This window comes from Ovis canadensis, chromosome 8 (genome assembly GCF_042477335.2).
Source record: "Ovis canadensis isolate MfBH-ARS-UI-01 breed Bighorn chromosome 8, ARS-UI_OviCan_v2, whole genome shotgun sequence".
Taxonomy (NCBI): Eukaryota; Metazoa; Chordata; class Mammalia; order Artiodactyla; family Bovidae; genus Ovis; species Ovis canadensis.
In genome coordinates this window covers 59,999,593-60,019,127 of record NC_091252.1, presented here as the reverse complement: position 1 = coordinate 60,019,127, position 19,535 = coordinate 59,999,593, and positions in this window count along the sequence as shown.

Sequence of the window (19,535 nt, the reverse complement as noted above, 5' to 3'; positions counted from 1 at the left end):
ATCACCCTAAAGTCAAAATGTCAGAACAAAGACCTCATTGTTTTCTCCAGAGTTAATCCTTCCTGATGTCCTCATATTGGGTGATACCATTGTTAGGTAGTTAGAATAGGGGAAAGGAGTCCAAAATGGCAATGGCTAAAAGACAAGGAAGGGAAAAGCCTGGGAAAATAGAACAAAGGAAGGTCAAAGAAAGGTCTGAGGACCGGAGAGAGGACTTCAGGTAAAACAGCACTCCTAGCTGAGCCTAATTTGCATTGGGCAGGCCCAGGGGGAAGAAAACATATCAAAGGAGGAGCCAAGGGTGCGTGCTCTCTCTCTCTCCCCTCCTCTGCCCCACCCCTGCCCCCGGCATGCAGTGCTGCACTCCTCCACTCTCTTCTCTTCTCCGAGGATTGGTTCTCCTGCTATCTTCTAAATAAAATAGAGCTGTAACACTGATTTGCCTAAGAGCTATGACACGGTTTGTTCAAGACCCGAGAGCTGTGATGCGCCGAGGGCTTAAATGTCCGTCACTCCAAATCATTGTTGTGACGAGACAAGAACCAAGAAGCATACACTCGCCTGACACCATAATCCTATAAATTGCTATAACGGGGAACCCAGTCCCTGAGTATTTTTCCTTATTCTCCAGATGATCTAGATTTTCCTCTGTGGCATCTTTTCTACAAATATGTTCTTTCTATTCTTATTCATGTCCCCTAGTTCTTCAGTGAACTGTCTCTAATCTATTTTCCTTCTAGTGCTAAATTCTCTGTACTCTGGGTACAGTTTCTATCCACTTTCTTGCATGTTACTGCCAAACTCATCTTCCTTAAAGACTTACACTCAACTCCTCCAAATCTTTTACTGGCTTTGCCACACTCTGCAGTCTTACATTAGGATTATCCCTACTAGTTGGAGGCTGTCTCCACCCCTTGTCCAGTGATATCTTCCACTTCTTTCCAATGTAAACCTATACACTTGAAGGCTCATTGCACTTCACCTTCCAAATCTCTCTTGGACCCTCCTCTCCTATCTTCTTTCCCACCTTCATGCCTACCTTTCATCCTTATCTCTTCCTTTAGAAATACTCCTACCCCCTTTTATCTAATTTCCTTTAGGGATCCTTTCATGATTCCCTCAACTGGAGTAGCATCAGCCTCATGGACAACCCAGGGTACTTGGTGTCTCTGCCTCTTATATGTTGCCACACATGTTCCTAGATTCCTCTCTTCATGGTCCTGTATATTGGTTATTTATTTATTTCTTCCCAGTTACACTGTAGGATCATGTTTACATTCTCCATGACACTTAAGATAAAATCTCTTACTTATTTATTGAATAAGAATGGTCTCCTGTGTGTGTGTGTGTGTGTGTGTGTGTGTGTGTGTGTACATGTGCGCACAAAATTAAGCAGGTCCTTTTAGGAGCCTTCCCAGTGATGACCCCTCTGTGTTCCTGCTTACTGTTGATGCGGAAAAAAGGCTATGGAAATACCTTAGCCTCCTGGGCCCTCCATGTAGAACAAAGAACAGGCCCTAGCAGTTAACATTTGGGGAATTAAAGACTGCAGAAACAAAGACAGGATAGTCAAGCAAGAGAGTAGCCAGAAATTAAATAATAAATCAGTCACAAGGACTCTCCGTTCTGTTTCACAGGTAAAGATAGGTCTGATGTACATTGCTAAGTTGTTCTGCAGATACTAAAACTCCCACTAAGTGGAGGAAGCTAACTCCATGATGTTCATGAGCACATAACTCCCAGCCTGGCTGGAGCCTGAGGATTGATAATGTTGACCTCTGTGACACCACGCTGTTACCTTACCATCAACTAGTTAGAGAACTGAGCCTGAGCTGATGCATACCCCCACAACCCTCTCCTTCACACTGTCTTTAAAAGCCCCTCCCTGAAAGCCATTGAGGAGTTCGAGTCTTTTGAGTATTAGTTGCCTGTACTCCCTGCTTGGTGCCTGCAATAAATGCCATACTTTTCTTCACAAACTGGTGTCTGTAGATTGGCTTTGCTGAGCATTGGGGGAGTAGACCCAAGTTCAATTCAGTAAGCATGAGGGTAGAGGGGGAGGTTGCAAAAGATAGCTCATTGAGATGTGGAAAGAAAATATTAGAACTTCAACTTATATTTATTCTAAATTTCTATTTTGTGACTGCTTTACAGTGAAATAATATCTGACAGTATTCATATATTCAGCATTTGCATGCAGTATTCATTATTAAATATACCTGAGGGTTGTGTTAGATTGGATTCACTAGAAACAGACTCTGAGGTAGAAAGTTGCTTTCAGAGGTTAATTGGGAGTATTCATGGGTGATATGCCTGCCAGGAAGAAAGGGGGCAAGCTGTTACCAAACTGGTCCTGGGTCCTCTTGCCCACTGTGCAGCAAAGCCAATTTACTGACATCAGGTTGATTTGGAAAATATTTTCCTGTGAGTTTGTTTTGAGCAATTATGGGATCCTTTCTCACTAATGAATTACATCTTACTCTCTCTCCTATCTGCAATCTTTCCTCAAACTCTCAGGAACTGAAAGTTTTCACCTCCTGATCCTTTTCACTGTGGATCTTTTAACTTGCATGCATCTTCAATTCCTTTCCCAGTCCAACTGGGGGGACATGGGGTTGCCTTGTGGTGGGAGTGAAGATCCCAGAGTTGGACAGATTCAGGTTTTTCAGTCCAGGTTTACATCCTAGGGTGACTGGCTGACTTTTTTTAGCACCAGTTTTACCATCTGTAAAAAGAAGAAAATGTTAGTAGCTATCTCATATGTATCTTATATTGGACATTCACTCCCATGGGGTTGTGGTAGGAATTCAAGAAGAGAAATCATAGAAAGTTCTTAGGCCAGTGTTTGGTTCAGAGAATGTGTAAATTAAATATTAGCTGTTTAAAATTTTAGATTTTTCTTTGCTTTTTCTATTTTCCACTATATCTTTGCTCTTTTCTCACTATTCCCTAGGAAACTGTGTCTCATGGGATCTCAGAGTAAAGGGAAACCCAGTTATGCAGCCCGTCTCTGCTGTTAGCTGTCTTTTCAGCACCCTTTTTATCTTGCTAGTTCCCCTTTCTGACCACATTTTTGTAGCCTACTCCTTTACATTGTCAGCTTGAGCATCAGATTGCACCAAGGAATACATTTCTGTTTAATGACTGTTTATTTATTTTTCTTAAATTGAAGTATAGTTGCTTTACAGTGTTGTGTTAGTTTGAGGTGTACAGCAAAGTGAATCCATTATGCCTGTGTAAATGCTTCCCAGGTTGTGCAGTGGTAAAGAATCTGCCTGCCCATGCGGTAAGCTCAAGAGATGCAGGTTCGATCCCTGGGTCAGGCAGGTCTGCTGGAGTAGGAAATGGCAGCCCACTCCAGTATTCTTGCCTGGGAAATCCCATGGACAGAGGAACTTGGTGGGCTAAGTCCATGGAGTCTCAGAGGGTCAGACGTGACTGAGCACACGCGTGCGTGCACACATACACACACGCTCAAATATTCTTTTTCATATTCTTTTCCATTATGGTTTATCACGGGATATTGTGTATAGTGTTCTGTGCTATGCAGTAGGTACTTGTTGATTATCTATTTTGCGTATAGTAATTTGTATCTGCTAATCCTAAATTCCTCATTTATTCTCCTCCCCCACAACACCCCTTTCCTCTTTGTTAACCATAAGTCTGTTCTCTGTGACTACGAGTCTTTTTCTAGTTTTTAAATAAGTTCCTCTGTGTCATATTTTAGATTCCACACACAAGTGATATCATTCGGTATTTCTTTCTCTTTTTCGACCTAGTGCGATCATCTAGAGTAAGATGATGATCGTGGTCCATCCATATTGCCGCAATCTTTCTGTTTCTTGTTACCCAGAGCACACCTGAAGTCCAGGCCACTGAGAGGTGCCAAGCCCTGGACACCACTGCCTGAGAGAGGCCTGCCTGTTCACTCAGCCGCATGGAATGGATTAAAGCCCTATCAGCGTCTGACTGCCATGCTTAGAGCCCTGCCGGTGTAAATCCAAAACGAAGCAGTTCTTGATCACTGCTACCACTCTTACTGATGCAAAAACCTCATGGGCTCAGACCAGCCAATGCTGGCCATTTACCCAAAATGCAAAGCGAAAGAGATGGGAAGGGAAAGCAACCATGTAAGCCAATAACTTTAAGTTGCTTCACAACCCTGAAGCTGTAGGTAAAAAATCATTTTGTCTGTTAAAAAGTCCTGATGATTAATTCCTTGTCTTCATTGTTGACAACTGCTGAACTCTCTGCTCTCCAAATACTCCAAGCTGACTTCTCGTGTACATTCACCTTTATGCTTTCATGTTTGTTTCCGTTTTTTAAAGAAAATAATAGGCCAAATCTCCTCTCATGTCCTTCTTATGCCAAATTTCCAAGGAAGGCACATTCCTGCCAGGATACCACCATAGGCATACACACACTAGTCCCCAAATCATACCTTTCTCCAAAAGCAAAAATGCCTTTCTGTCCGCTTGCTCCTGGAGTCCCTTGAATCTGCCTGTTGTGTCTGTTTTCTGCACTCCGCTCCTCTCTCTCCTTTCCTGTGTGATTTTTGGAGATCCATTCATACAGCCTGTCCAGGAAGACTCAAGGTCTTTCCAAGCACCAGATTCTTTCCAAAGTCTTTCAAAGCCCTGATTCCAGGAATCTACAAGAGTTACCCTTTTGAGCTTCTGCAAGTGACCAGCAGCCCAGTGTCACTGACAAGACTTCCTATCCTCCTGGTGCACTTTTTAGAATCCCTGTCAGTTTCATTCGCAGGCTGGGCAAGAGGCAGAAAGATTCCAGCATGAAGAATAGCTGTCAACCAGTTCTCTCTGACCCCTTTTGGCTTTCACCGACCCCAGAACATAGTCCATAGAGATGCAGCCTTCAGAATTAGCCTGTGCTTTTGTCTTTCTCCCAGAGGAGATTTTCAGACCCTTTGAAGCAGGAAGCAATCATCTGTATCATTTTTTTTTTCCTTTATATGGTAGTTTTCTCTTACATGCATTCCTGTGGAGCATGTGTACCATTTGTGGCCATTTTTATTAGTAATCGGAACTATAATAATATATAATTTCTTAGCAGTCTTCACCCAGGAATCTCATTGCACTTTATAAACAGCAACTAACTGGAGAGGGACGGCTATGTATTTATTTAATGATACGGTTGTATCTTCTGTTTAAACAAAATGTTCAGTTCTTTACTGTTTATTGTCAATGTAATTTCCTCCACATAATACAAATTAATGAGGAGAGAAAAAAGCAAATTTGTTTTTCATTAGTTACTAATTTAAGGGTTTCCAAGCTGATTAATCAGAGTTCTTCCAGCCTACCCCACCCCCACTTCTATGCGCTCAATTGATCAGCCATTTTTCTTCCTAAGGATATCATTTGTAGTAAAGTGTTTGTTTTGATTCCTTAACCTGTACTAATTTTCCATTTGAGTATACATCTGCATTTTCATATTTCTCTGTTCTTTTCCTTCCTCTCCCACAAAACCCACATGCGTATGAGACAAACACATGCACAGTGTCTCATTTTCATCTCTCTAGCAACTCCTGTTTCATCTAGTCTCTCAAAATTATGCCTTTCTTTCTCTCTTTTTTTCCCCCACTACCTTTGAATTTAACTCAGTGGGCTCAAGGGTGAGATCTTTCAATTTGGAGTTATCTCCAAATACACATGCAGACAGTAGGATGATAGCTTTCTGCTGCTGGTAAGATTATTAACTGCTCATACGACTTTATCACAGATTTTTGTGTGTGTGTCTGACAGTTGCTTGTAAAAACTGTATTTCTCCTAAAGTTCTCCAACTGCATTTCTATCATTATCACACATCTTTGCCTTTATTGGGCCCACTGGCAAAACCTCAATGATTAATTATAAAATAAACAGTTTCCAGCTGAAAGAGACTCTGTCTCCTTTCACAGGACCTGCCCCTTCCCTCCCCCACTGGCAGGGCTATTTTCATGTGACTTGTGAGGCTGTGCTGGGTCTCGTGCTTAGAAGCACCGCTTGCTGGATGCTTCGTAGTCATGGTCTTGGTATTCTTAATAACTTTATGACAAGGAACAGCATTTTCATTTTGCACCGGACACCACAATTATGACGTCAGTCCTGCTTCCTCAGTGGCATTTGCTTCCTCCTTTTTAAAAAAAAATGTTTTTTAAAAATTATCTACTTATTTAGCTACTCAGGGTCTTAGTTGCAGAATTTGGAATCTTTAGTTGTGGCATGTGGGAATCTAGTTCTCTGACCAGGGATGGAACCTGAGCCCCCTCCATTGGGAGTATGGAGTCTTAGCCACAGGACCACCAGGGAAGTCCCACTTCCTCCTTCTTTTTGCAGGTCCTAGAACCCCACGTGGGCCCGTTTTCTTCTTCTTTTCGCAGGTCTTAAGACCCCACGTGGGCTTCCCAGGTGGTGATAGTGGTAAAGAACCTGCCTGCCGTTGCAGGACACTTAACAGATGAGGGTTCAACCCCTGGGTCAGGAAGATCCCCTGGAGGAGGGCAAAATAATCCACTCCAGTACTCTTGCCTGGAGAATCCCATGGACAGAGGAACCTGGCAGGATATGGTCCACAGGGTCACAAAGAGTTGGGCATGACTGAACGACTTAGCACACATGCACAGGAACCCATGTAAAGTCAGAGAGGTTAGACTGGCCCCTTGGTGTGTATTATCACCAAGAAAGAGAATACAAGAGGCTTCTCTCACCAGGAGGAGCTTTCTGCCACCCTGTTCACCTCCACTGAGAGAATCTCCTCTGAGTGTCCTAGATCACTTGGTGACTTTTATTCCCACACATTCTTCCCCCCAGTCCTAGACCTCAGTGTTTCTCTTCATAAGATTCATCACATGAACTGTTCCCCTCTCTTCCACCTTCAGGTGACTCTTTTTTATCAGGCGATTGGCGCTGATGCAACTCAGTCCTTCAATGGCCAAGACATTGAACCTGGTACCTGAGCACCTCAGGACCTGAAATCTGAGCTCAAATATTCAGAAAAAGGCTTTTTTAGACAGTGACTGAGATGCAGTCAAGAAGCAACAATCAGCAAGAGGTGAACTGGGGTGAAAAGAAGGACATGAGCTTTGAAAGAAAGGGCTAGAGAATGGTTAGAGAATCAGCAGGCAACAAAGCAGTAACTGGGTCTAAGGAAGAGGTTTGTGTTCATCCCTCATGAAGATATGTACAAACAAGTATGCAAATGGAGGGAAAGAAGGCAAGGAGGGATCTTGTGAGTATGGTGGTTTAGTTGCTGACTCTTTTGACCCCCCGGACTGTAGCCCACCAGCCTGTCCCTAGGATTTCCCATGCAGGAATACTGGCATGGGTTGCCATTTCCTTCTCCAGGGGATCTTCCCAACCTAGGGGTGGAACCTGGGTCTCCTACATTGCAGGTGGGATTCTTTACCAACTGAGCCACCAGGGAAGCCCCTTGTGAGTATAAACTGATTGAAATGTCAACTGTCATCTGTTTCTTCAAGGCCCGTTGTGGAGGAAGGGCTGGGACTCTATTGGGAAGCAAATCTAACAGGGACTGGACCGTACCTTTCTCTTTTAAACACACATACACTACACCACCACGACATCATGACAATGTTATTTTTTCCCACCTGGCTTGTTCTGTTAGACGGCTGCGCTTAGGGATAAGGACCTTTATCTGTTTTTCAAGGCACTGCTGTGTGTCCTGCATTGGGAACAATGACATTCAATGCAGATTCAATCAGATTTGAAGAGTCATGAGCATGAGGCGTACTGCTGGGAGTCCAACTCTGGTCTCACTGTTGCTGGCTCTGTAGCTTTAGATGCATGTCTCAACTTCTCTACGCCTCAGTTGCTTCATCTGGAGACAGGATGTGGTGAGGATTAGATGGGTTAATAGACATAAAGCACTTACAATGGCTAAGCACTCAATAACTGTCAGCAATTATTATTGTGGCTGACTTTTCTCTCTGCCTTGGGAGGAAACAGAGCTGGACTGTGCAAAGGGTGTATTGAGGCCATGCTTTCTGGAGCTCTGGGGCCACATTGCCTGCTCCAAGCAAGGGCTGTCATCCTTTCAGGGTGTCAGACCATCCTCCTCACCTCTTACAGCAGAAGTGGGTCTTGATTCAAAGGTACAGCTCAGAGCCTTTATCCCTCGCTTTCATCTCTGGGCAAAGGTGATACATTGCATGCTTATTTCCTGAGGAAATTTACTAGGAAAATATTTCTGACCATTCACAGCCAGAGCAGACCATAGACATATGACTGTGCTATGTGAGTAATATTATTTTCAGATATTGATAAAGCTGCTGTGGTAGTGAATGAGACAGTGAGATGATGATAATATATCCAATGCATACATAAGAACAAAGCATGTGACACTTGGGAAAAATCTTTCTGGGAAATCAGTGGATCCAAGTGGTAGAAATACTGACATAACTGATGGGACTACAGTGCCTGATGAAAGGCCATCTCTTGCCTCATCTCCGAAGTCCCTAAAAAGCAATAAATTCAAACCGATTACACAATAAAATATTTCAACATATTATTCAGTTTAACCTGCTAACACAATGTTAGACCTTGGCATTTTTCATTGCTTCTAGCTTCTTTGTGGAAAGAATTCATCCCATTAGGTGACAGCTGTCCTTGATACTAAAGTAACATTCAATCTCTCTTCTTCTTCTTTTTTTTTCTCAGATGCAAACCAGGGATGTTTGTGACTTGCTTTCAGAGTGTCTCATGCACTTGATGTTTTAATTATTTTCTTTAGCACAGCCAAGCTTGCCATTGGAGAATTCTTTGAATTTTCAAACAAAGCCCAATGCCACAGAAACCCTGCACAGTCTCAGAATAAAGCAATATTATATCCCAGAGAAAGCATTTGATTTCAGGCGCAACTGTGCTAACACTCATCAGCCACATCCCACCCAGCCCAGTAGATGCATATAAGTGGCCTCCTGCAGGTGGAGACTGTCATTTTCTGTGACCTCCAGCTCCCTGTCCACACAAGTATCAGGTTATCTGATTCTTGCATTCACTGACCACAGTCAGAGAGCCCCTGAATGAATCAAATTATCAGAAGGTAACTTCTCCAGATAGGAGTCAAAGGAGAAGAAAAACAACCGTATGTCCCCACACTGGTTTCCTTAACACCTTCTGTCTGAAGGAACAACGTACATGAGACCATTGGGGAGATGATGGCAACAGAGGAGAGTCATCTAGGTCATCTTTGCCCTCAAACACTGTGTATTGTCAACAGTTGCATTGTCAGTTGCTTCATCTAAGCTTTTTGAGTGCTTTTCACTGGTAAAGATAATAATGGTGATACTAGGGTAAAACAACAACAACAACAAAAACTTCCTATGCTAACATGTCTTCAGAGTCCAGCAGGGTAATCCTTTCATTCTTTTTGGCACAGTGGCCCATGAGCATGAAGGGGCAATAAAGATATGACACTGATAGGAGGATGTACTTAACCAACACACTGTGATGCTAATGGAAAACATCTCAGCCATGGTCATATGACGCTGTTTGCCTGAACTCTCCCTAGTTGCTGGCAATCATCTTGTGACAAGTGTCATCTTCAACAAGAGGAGAACCTTAAACATCCAGTATGGGCACAAACATCTTTTGCTAGCAATGAGTCATTTCAGAAAAACAAGTGCTTCTACGTAGATTTCCCTTGCATACACTGACCCCAGGTAAGGAGAGAGTGAACGCAGACTAATTAACAAGATGATTTGAAGCTAATACTCAGGAGTGCCTAGGCTTCTGATTCCCATTTGTAAATATTTTCTTTTTCCTCTGCTTGTAACAAAATTTGAAGCTAGTCGGACTTCTTATTGGCTTTAGGAGGTTTTTGAGGGGGCAGAATTTCTCTCAATCTGTGTGTGAATCTGACATTTGCTCTTAGTTTATTCAGACATGTAACAAAATGTCATAGGATGTACACAGACATTTGCACTAACAATTCTATCAGCATTTCATTGGTGTTCAAAGATCAAAAGAGCTTGATCTTTGTGTGGAAGATGAGGATGAGACCCTTTGAGGTCCAGCTAACCGTGTGTTTCTTATTCTCCCTTAAGATCCTCAAGGTGATGGGAACTTTTCAGAATGTGCTCCCAGAGGGATAGCAGTCAGGACAAAGGAAAACATTTGGAAACAACTCACTAATCTAAACAAGTCTAAATGAAAAACAAAAAAGGCAAGATGCAAAGGCAACCATTTCAGGAACCAAGAGGACTCAGAGGAAAGATTTGAAGTGAGTCAGTGAAATTCTCTGATTCAGGGTTTTGATACTTAGTCTTGCTTTTTTAGTCCTGGGCTAATTGTGTTGGAAGGGGCTAGTACCAAGAGGACAACATGACCATCTTCCGCATGTGGGCTTAGTTATTTTTACTTGGGACCCAGATGTCTCAGAGCACACTACATTTAGAGACAGTTTTCACCCCATGGAAAGGGAAGCCTGGAGTATAATATTATGCTCCCAGGAAGCCTGGGAATGTAATCTTTTGGTAAACTCACAGATCTTTCAGTCATTCTCTTGTAGTTTAAATTTAACATATCTTCCTCATTTCCTTCTTCACTGGGTCAGGGAATCATGTGTGAGTACAAAATGATGAAGCTGACGCAGGAAGAGGTAGGTTGGAAGTGAACATCTTCCTTGTGATTGGGCGGAAAGAAGACTTTGGGTAAATTCATGAAGTTTGAGAGGCATCTCAGAAGATAACTGAGTGGCAAAGATCACCTAGTATATTTGAGATGGCAGATATTCATCAACATGCTCGGGAGAAAGGACAGAGATGGAGGAGAGAGGTGAGGAGCAAGGTAAGATCTAGGGGAATAAACCTAGGTCTAGAGCCCATGAAAAAGCAAGGTGGTGATATTTTCAGGACTTACCTACCAAAAGGCCAACTTTGCCCTCACTAGATATTGACTGAATCTTTGGACATCAGTTTGTATAGCATCAGGCTAAAATTAGAAGCCTAGAGTTTTTCAAACTGGTGAGGCAACTTACCATAAGCAGTTAGGTAAGTCTCAAACTATTTCAATCTACAGAGATGCCTAGTGTAAGAAGGTTTACTAGCTGGCTAGTCTAGCTCAGTTGGTAAAGAATCCGCCTGTAATGCAGGAGACCTTGGTTCAATTCCTGGGTTGGGAAGATCCTCTGGAGAAGGGATAGGCTACCCACTCCAGTATTCTTGGGCTTCTCTTGTTGCTCAGCTGGCAAAGAATCTGCCTACAATGCGGGAGACCTGGGTTCAATCCCTGGGTTGGAAAGATCTCCTGGAGAAGGGAAAGGCTACCCACTCCAGTATTCTGGCCTGGAGAATTCCAGACTATACAATCCATAGGGTCACAAAGAGTCAGACATGACTGAGTGACTTTCACTTTCACTTTCAGTCTTTCTTAAGAGTCATTCAGTTCAGTTCAGTTCAGTTGAGTCACTCAGTCGTGTCCGACTCTTTGCAACCCCATGAATCGCAGCACGCCAGGCCTCCCTGTCCATCACCATCTCCTGGAGTTCACTCAGACTCACGTCCATCAAGTCAGTGATGCCATCCAGCCATCTCATCCTCTGTCATCCCCTTCTTCGCCTGCCCCCAATCCCTCCCAGCATCAGAGTCTTTTCCAATGAGTCAGCTCTTCCCATGAGGTGGCCAAAGTACTGGAGTTTCAGCTTTAGAATCATTCCCTCCAAAGAACTCCTGGGGTTGATCTCCTTCAGAATGGACTGGTTGGATCTCCTTGCAGTCCAAGGGACTCTCAAGAGTCTTCTCCAACACCATAGTTCAAAAGCATCAATTCTTTGGTGCTCAGCCTTCTTCACAGTCCAACTCTCACATCCATACATGACTACTGGAAAAACCATAGCCTTGACTAGACGGACCTTAGTCAGCAAAGTAATGTCTCTGCTTTTGAATATACTATCTAGGTTGGTCATAACTTTTCTTCCAAGGAATAAGCGTCTTTTAATTTCATGGCTGCAGTCACCATCTGCAGTGATTTTAGAGCCCAAAAAATTAAAGTCTGACACTGTTTCCACTGTTTCCCCATCTATTTCCCACAAAGTGATGGGACCGGATGCCATGATCTTCATTTTCTGAATGTTGAGCTTTAAGCCAACTTTTTCGCTCTCCTCTTTCACTCTCATCAAGAGGCTTTTTAGCTCCTCTTCACTTTCTGCCATAAGGGTGGTGTCATCTGCATATCTGAGGTTGTTGATATTTCTCCCGGCAATCTTGATTCCAGCTTGTGCTTCTACCAGTCCAGCATTTCTCATGATGTACTCTGCATAGAAGTTACATAAGCAGGGTGACAACATACAGCCTTGATGTACTCCTTTTCCTATTTGGAACCAGTCTGTTGTTCCATGTCCAGTTCTAACTGTTGCTTCCTGACCTGCATACAGATTTCTCAAGAGGCAGGTCAGGTGGTCTGGTATTCCCATCTCTCTCAGAATTTTCCACAGTTTATTGTGATCCACACAGTCAAAGGCTTTGGCATAGTCAATAAAGCAGAAATAGATGTTTTTCTGGAACTCTCTTGCTTTTTCCATGATCTAGCGGATGTTGGCAATTTGATCTCTGGTTCCTCCGCCTTTTCTAAAACCAGCTTGAACATCAGGGAGTTCACAGTTCATGTATTGCTAAAGCCTGGCTTGGAGAATTTTGAGCATTACTTTACTAGCATGTGAGATGAGTGCAATTGTGTGGTAGTTTGAGCATTCTTTTGCATTGCCTTTCTTTGGGATTGGAATGAGAACTGACCTTTTCCAGTCCTATGGCCACTGCTGAGTTTTCCAAATTTGCTGGCATATTGAGTGGACCATACGTGTTCTAAATATCTAAATGGGGACCTTCAATAACATGGAAGATGGAGAAAGCAAAGATACGATTCAAGTCCTGGAAAAGTATTTTTCCATCAGTTATTCAGTACATAACTAAGCTCAAAAAATGAAACGGAAATGGTGGGGCAGAAATTTAGAGAGAAACCAGAGCCAAAGCAGTAAGTAGGAGCTGATACCATTTGCCAACGTGGCTTTCAGATGAGGTATGTCTCTAGAGTCCAGAGGTTGGGGACTAGAGAAATGGCATTGGATCCATGTGAGGTTGGCCAGCTGAAAAATAACTCCATGCATGAAAAGATATAGAAAAACTTTTCCTACCAGCTCAGAAGAACAGAAATAAAAATTATTATTTGTTGAAGGCTTTGGGGGAAAGGGGAAGAGTTGTTTATGCAAAGTGTAAAACCACCTGTGGGTTGTGCCAAATGTAGATGTGGTCTGAATTTATTCTACCAGGATGGTGCAGAAAACCTAAACCATGAAATTAGCGTTAGAAGCTGATTTTGGATCATCGAATGACTTGAAATCCCCAGTGACAACTCATCTAAAAGGACCCAAAAATGTTTTATTTTTTTCTCCCACATTAAGAGCAATCAAGACTTTCAGGGAAAGATAGTCTCTGCAGAAGATGAGCTCACAAATTAAAAAATTACAAACCACATGAGGAAATGAATCACCATGAAGGAGAGCCAAGGCATAAAAACAAATGAAAACTTGCTACCCAATGTGACCATAATAAATCTGAGGCTCTGTAGATTTTGAAAGAATTAAATGGAACTTCTGAAAATGAAAACAATAGAGATTAAGGTTTTTAAATGTTGAAAGGATAAGTATTAGTATGATGAGAAGGTTGTGTATCAGAAATAGATGTCTTTATTTTATACAATAATGACCAATATTATGAGAAAATGGCAAAGGAAATCAGTTCTGAATATTCATTGGAAGGACTTACCTGATGCTGGGAAGGATTGAAGGCAGGAGGAGAAGGGGACAACAGAAGATGTGATGGTTGGATGGCATCATTGACTCAATGGACATGAGTTTGAGTAAGCTTTGGGAGTTGGTGATGGACAGGGAGGCCTGGTGTGCTGCAGTCTATGGAGTCACAGTCAGACATGACTGAGCGAACTGAACTGAAGGCAATTTTATGTCATATTTATTCATGTCCACTATGAAAGTCTATATTAAGTTCTTACAATATCAAAACCAGTTAAGATGCAGTCCCTGACCTTTGGGTGCTCATATTCTAGGACAAAAAGAATAATAGTGCAAAATGAACAATAAAATATCACAGATGAATAGGCTGCAGTGAGGGCCTAAAGGAGGGAGTGACCGAATCTATTGGGGTTGGGTGGAGGGCAGTCAGAAAAAGCTTTGTAGATATTTGAGTTGAGGCTTAAAAGATGGGTGGGTATTTTCCAGATCCACAAAGAGGGAAAGCCATTAAAAGTAGAAGGTATGTGGTTAAAAAAAAAAAAAAAAAAGGCAAGTCTGTGTCATTAAGCATGAGGGTGAAGGAAAGGGTAGAGAAGGAGACGGGGAAAGGTCGTGAATAGCAAATGGTGATTTTCTCAGAGAGATGGAAGAAAAGCACAGTCACACTATACTTAGGAGCCAGGAGTTAGACTTTCTGGTTTAAATCTTGGGTCTGCAATTTACTGGTAATATAGCTTAGCTCAAGTTACTTAATCTCTCTCTGTCTCAATGTCTTCAACTATAAAAGAGATAAAGGACAATGCAAAATCTTAAGAAGATTGTTGTGACCATTAAATGAGATGATGAGGATCAACACCTGGCACAGTTTCTAATATATTTTAAACAGTTAACACTAACCCTTATTATTTTAACTGCTAATCTTATTAAAACAGAGAGGATTTTGAGAGAGATGAATGCAAACAGCTAAGTCAAACTATCACAGTATTTATTCAGCCAAAAGAATATTTAAGACACTATGTAAGGTGTCTAGGGTTAGTGTAATGAACAAAACAGACCCAGTTCCTTCCCTCAAGAAACTTACATCCTAAAAGGGAGGACAACTATCAAAAGGAGACAGAAAATGTTAAAATGTTAAGAGGGAGCAGAGAAAATGCATTGTGTTGGGACTTCCCTGGTGGCCCAGTGGCTAAGACTCTGTGTTCCCAAAGCAGGGGGCCCCAAGTTCAGTCCCTGGTCAGGGAACTAGATCCCACATGTTGCAACTAAGATCTGGTGCAGCCAAATAAATAATTAACTATTTTTTTAAAAAGAAAATGCATTAAGTTGATCAGTATCCCCTGGGAACATGTTATTATTGCCATTTCTCAGATTCTACCACAGACCTACTGAACTGAAAGCTGTGAACAGGGTCCAGCAATCTGTTTTAACAAATACTCTGATTCTGACACAAGCTAAAGTTTGAGAATTGCTGCCCTCGGCTTTTGTTTCTTTAAGTTTCTTGTCAGGAGGTCGCTATCCATTTGGAAGCAGCTTAACAGCAACTGGAATGAAGCCATTGGAAATTCCAGGTTCTCTTCTTGTGCTTTCAGTTTTTCATGGGTTGTTCTGAGAACTAATTTAGGTTTAAAAGGCCTTGTTTTTTTAAATTGAATCTTGGTAAAAATCGTAAGAAAGAAATCAATAACTAATTAGAGCCCATTTGATTTTCCCTCTTTAGGACCTCCAGGGAAATAGAGCATGGGTCTCTACAGGGGGCTCCACAGCCAGCCAAAGAAACAAGGAGAGGATCCCTACCCAGGATCAGGAACTAGGGCCACCCATACACAAAGGTTGACTGCCCTGGAGAATTTATTCTGCGGGTCCCGCCCACTGTCTAGCCTCTTGTAAGCTTCCTGAAGTACCTAAGTGGTCGGTCATAAAGTATCTTCTAAAGAAAGTAAGTTCAGTCAATGACAAAACTTTTAATTTGTGACTGGGAATATAAATTGAAACAATACTACTTGTGGGCTTCCTTTTTAACCTTTCTTCTGTAAATAATGCTCACCTTTTATCTTGAACGTATGTTGAAGAAATATTTAATGAAATTTCATTCCAAGGGTTGCTGAATGATTCATCTTCCCAGGACTACCCCACATCTAAGTCAGGCTGGAGCAAATGGACAGTTCTATGAAAATTTGCATTTAACTTTATTTATTCTGCATGTTCAGATATGCATGTAGTGAGATTGAGGGAATTTTCAATATATTGGTTTAATTGGAAAAATTCCATTAGACTATTTCTCTCCCCAGTAGTCTCCACTCACTTTCCCCATCTCACCATTTCTACATCATTTAAAAAAAAAAAAAAATCACAGTGGCTAAAACACTTTAATTCCCAGATCTACCATGTATTTGCACATGACTTTAAGGGGAAGGAATTCTCCAGTGATTCTCCTATAAACATTTGTAAATGGCAGTATCTTCATGTGTAAATGGAAGGAAGGTAATGGCTTTTGCCTGATGGGTTTTTAAAAAGCACTGTGTTTGTAAATGATTTCTGGCTTCTTTGAGTCAAAGAATTTTATCAATTAAAGCAGAAAGATTCTGACATAAAAACACCAGTTATTCCTGAGAAATACAAGAATGTCCCTACAGGAAAAACCATGAAGCTCAAAGGGCAAATGCATTAATTGAGTGAAACTAATAAATTATTGGAAAACACTTTTCTAAAAGAAGAAAATGTCATAAATATGAACAACAGTGTTACTATTAACTCTAAAAAGAAGTAGAATGTCTCACATTGCAGCCTACCAAAGTCATCTTTCAAGCATCTTTATTCAGAAACAATGACCTACTACAATATTAATTTAGAAACTAAAATTCCCAGTGCGGAATAAGCACTTATTCATTGTTGGAACTCTGGAAGCTTAAAAGGCTTTATTAGATGGAGGTGGTGAAAGCAGCCTACTGGCCTTCTTACAAATGAGAGTAAGATGTGCCCAGGAGAATTACGAGAAGTGCTGAGGTCTAATCTGAAGGGGAAATTGACACCAGTAGATCAGAACCTACATAGTTGACATGTATTATTGAAAACCTAGGCGTAATAGTATAGTATCATATTTACTTTTATCATTTAGAGTAGTGAATAGCCCAAGGTAAGAGAAGTAAAAGTGATTATTAATAATATATATGTATATATATAGTTGACACTATTATTTTAGAACATTTACATTAACGTATAAATGATAGTAAGTTCAATGTATCATGAGGACATTTGCAGTCTAATATAGGAGCTTGTTAATCTGAATTCATTTCTAATTGGAGAAATCACAACTTCTCTTTCCCTGGCAGCCACTCACTTGCCTCATCTCATCTGTGAGGTCAACATCCTAAACCTTTTGCTGCCTTGCAAACTAGACCCATACGGTGTAAAATGCAGAGAATCAATACTGTTTCTTAGCTGGAAGTCTCCTGTCACTTAGACTTCTCTATCCTAACACCTTTACAAGTGTCTTCGTATCTCATGGGACTTGGTAAAGATAGCCAGTTTTGGAGGGAGATGTGAACGTCAGCACAAACCAAATAGATACTCAGAATCTAAGAAACCCAAAATGACTACAGAGAATGACTTATATACTATAAATTATCATAGAACCCTACAACCTCTAAAGAGCTTTGAGCTGTTTTCCCAGTGTAGGTAAAAGATCTGCACAAGTGTTTCTTAAATGAATAACGTATAAATCAACAAATAATCGGATTTTGTTGATTCATGTAAACTATCATTATGGAACAGAGTAAAACAATCTGGTCAGAACAGTGTAGCAATAAACAATTATTCTAAAATACCATAACAAGATGGTTGAGAAGTAGGAATCATGATATGATCATGTTTTTGAAAGTCAAATGGACGAGCTAAGTTTTTTGATCTGTATTCTCAAAATTAATTCCCCATATTAAATCTCAAATTGGCACTGAAATAGTGTTATCAATTATACAAAGTTTCAAGTATAACTCTAAGTCCACTGAGAATCATCTATTTATTTTCAGTGTCTTCAAATTTTTGCATATATATGATCTTTGGGGAAAAAGTAATATCTACTGCAAAGAGTTTGACTTTATATATGAATTCTGTGCACAGAGATTGACTGCTGCTGAGTCACCTGGGAGGCTCTGGGGAGAGCTACATGGCACTGAATTTGATCATAGAAGACAGAATCATATTTTAAAAAGAATTTTCCCAGAAGTTCAGCTACACAGCAGAGATCTGCCATTTTTCTTTTCAGTGCTGGCTGCAAACACCACACGTGGGACAGAGTAGGGGGACTGGAACCTATTGGCGACTCATGGGAAGATATCTAGTCATTCTGATGTGAATTGCACTACTGTCTTATTTTCTAAATGCTCCCAAATATAATGTGACATGAATGTAGCATTTTATAGACTTAACATGTAGTCACAGAAACAATCCCATTTCATCATGATTCTAGCCCATTGGTTCTGAAGAGCAACCAGGAGAACAATTGCTGTTGTTCAGTCATGTCAGACTCTCTGTGACACCATAGATTGCTGCACGTCAGGCCTTCCCATCCTTCACTATATCCTAGGGCTTGCTCAAACCCATGTCCATTGAGTTGGTGATGCCATCCAACCATCTCATTCTCTATGGTCCCCTTCTTCTCTTGCCCTCAATCTTTCCCAGCATCACGGTCTTTTCCAATGAGTCGGCTCTTTGCAACAGGTGGCCAAAGTATTGGAGCATCAGCTTCAATGTCGGTCCTTCCAATGAATATTCAGGCTTGATTTCCTGTAGGATTGACTGGTTTGATCTCCTTGCAATCCAAGGGACTCTCGAGAGTCTTCTCCAGCACCACAGTTTTAAAGCATCAATTCTTCAGTGCTCAGCCATCTTTAGTGGGCTTCCCTAGTAGCTCAGCTGTTAAAGAATATGCCTGCAATGCAGGAGACCCTGGTTTGATTTCTGGGTCAGGAAGATCCACTGGAGAAGGGATAGACTAACCACTCCAGTACTCTTGGGCTTCCCTGGTGGCTTACCTGGTAAAGAATCCACCTACAATGCGAGAGACCTGGTTTCGATCCCTGGGTTGGGAAGATCCCCTGAAGAAGGGAACGACTACTCACTCCAGTATTCTGGCCTGGATAATTCCATGGACTGTAAAAGACTTTGATGCTGGGAGGGATTGGGGGCAGGAGAAGAAGGGGACGACAGAGGATGAGATGGCTGGATGGCATCACTGACTCGATGGACGCGAGTCTGAGTGGACTCCAGGAGTTGGTGATGGACAGGGAGGCCTGGCGTGCTGCGATTCATGGGGTCGCAAAGAGTCAGACACGACTGAGCAACTGAACTGAACTGTATAGTCCATGGGATCACAAAGAGGCAGACAAGACCAAGCGACTTTCACTTTCAGCCATCTTTGTAGTCCAACTCTCACATTCGTACATGACTACTGGAAAAACCATAGCTTTGACTATACAGACCTTTGTTGGCACAGTGTCAGAGAACAATTGCCGGGGCCCCATTGATGGGGCAGGAATGAAGTACAGCCAAGCTCTAACTTAGATATTAAGTCAGGCCTTGAACCTGGGCCTGGCATCCTTTCCAGGACAGCACAGTGTCTTCACAGAGTCTTGGCTGCTTTGGGGAGCCAGGAAGCGGGCTGCTGCTTGATGACGATGGCCTCTCTGGAGAACCTTGGGAGAGGTCCAAAACTGAGTGCTTAGCCTCAGCACCCAGTGGACATGGACAAAATCACTGCTAAATGGACGTAAAGTCCC